Here is a 2,137-nt window from a genome sequence, read left to right on the forward strand (position 1 = left end):
GCTCAGAGTGAAATTGTACGCTTAAATCTCTTAATTGAAAAATTGTTTAATGAAAGTGAAGCTATTGAAAATTTGGTAAACAATGGAACCGTGGACAATACATACAATTGGGGTTGGTCGAATGGATATCCTACCGCAATGGATTCCTCAACCCGGTTCAATAAAGACAGACTGTATGTCCCTCCAGACCGAGAATTTCATTTCCCAGTCAATGACAAGACCTTTCCCGAAGACATCAAAACTCACTTCGGTAGACTACATAGTCTAAGCAATAATTGTGTCATTGAGGAAATTGTGCCTAAGGTTTCGGGTCACACATGTGATCAAATTCCTATCTGTGGCACCATTTACCCAAATTCTCAAACCTCATCCGTAGTTGATGAAGAAATTGTCATTGAGGACCCCGAAGTCTCAAAAGACTTTCCATCTCTGTCCTCAGACCGCAGTGTCTCACACTGTAGTCAAAAGTCCCACAAAAGTCCCACTGAAGTCCCAACAAAGACTTACTCTGCAGTAGTCAAATCTTCACTACCGCAGCCCTCTGTAAAAGGAACAGTGTCCTTTCAGGCGATTCATCATGAATTACCTATAGAGAACATTGAAGTGGGTCAATGCTCACAGACCCCAGAATCTTCAAGTTCGGATGACTCAAGCCCACGTTTTCAAAATCATTCTAAGAATTCCAGGAAACCGCAGTTGAACAACAATGACTGCGGTTCACCAAAATCCTTGGCCAAAAAGGCCTTCAAAGAGGAAATTAGATCTCGAGGCACAAATAGACAAACTTTTTCAAAAAATAAGAAGCATGTCAGAATTCCAAAGTCCAAGAGTCCAGAAAAATTTGTTTTCTCACACTACTTTTCAAAAAACTCTCCCACCAAGAAAACAAACAAAAAGGAAAGTCCAGCTTCAAAAGTCATTCCTACTTCTTCTGACACAACCCAAAAGGGTGTTCAGTCTTTTCGAAACAATGGTTTTCAGGTCTATTCCTCAAATGATCCTAAATGGAAAGGTATTTTACCCACTCCAACACTTTTAAAGTCACGTCAAAATTTCAACAAATGGAAGGGTATCCTACCAAATCCACCAAAAAGGACTCAAAGATTTGCACGTGCTAAACCTTTTCAAAAATCAACTTTTTCAAAATCCAACAACTTACATGTCAGGGATCACCAACCTCGGACCGGTAACAAGTCCAATTCATCCTATAGACCACTGACCAAGCATAGTGTCAGATCAAATGACAAAATCTCTTTTTGTAAATGACAGTGTAGTTGTCAAAAGGATTCATCCTATGTCAAATCTAGTCGGAGTTAGAAACCTCGTATTTTTTCGAAAACTCACCACACTCCAAATCTGCACAAACATCCAGGACTAGGATTAAAAGTTGACAAGAGACCCGTCCCTGCAACCTCGGTCCATGCATCATTCTGCAATTCACCAATTGCCCCAGGCTCCAAACTAGTTTGGATGCCTAAACTAACCGTGTAATTCTCAGGCTTTGTGCAAGGAGGAACAAGAAGAAGAATGGTTAATCGACAGTGCCTGCTCCTTGCACATGACCGGAAGGTTAGAATACCTTCGGGATTTCAGGCCTATATGCAATGGTGGAAATGTCACATTCGGCAACAATGCGAATGGGGTCATCCGAGGTTACGGTGTTCTCACTACGGGGAACTTTTCTATTCAGAAGGTTGCTTATGTAGAAAGCCTTAAACACAATCTCATCAGTGTTGGCCAACTATGTAAAGCAGGACATCGAGTTGAATTTGATGATCAATTTTGCTACGTAATGACAAGTGATAGGAACACGTGTCTGATCAAATCCAGATCCGAAGGTACCATGTATCCTTTGGATGTCTCTCTGATCATTAGCAGACCGCAGTTATGTTTCCTGTCCAAAGCTGTATCCGAAGTCAGCTGGCTATGGCACCGCAAGCTAGCTCATCTCAACTTCAGGTACATCAACAACTTGGTCACAGGAGAACTAGTCTGAGGTCTCCCTATTCTCAAATTCAGCAACGATACTCTTTGTCCAGCTTGTGAATGTGGTAAACAGTCCAAAGCAAGTCACCCTCTGGTAATGGACTCTTCAATTTCTGAACCACTAGAGCTATTGCACATTGATCTTTGCGGT

The sequence above is a fragment of the Lactuca virosa genome, chromosome 8 (genome assembly GCF_052849685.1).
Source record: "Lactuca virosa cultivar CGN04683 chromosome 8, Lactuca_virosa_CGN04683_v6, whole genome shotgun sequence".
NCBI lineage: Eukaryota > Viridiplantae > Streptophyta > Magnoliopsida > Asterales > Asteraceae > Lactuca > Lactuca virosa.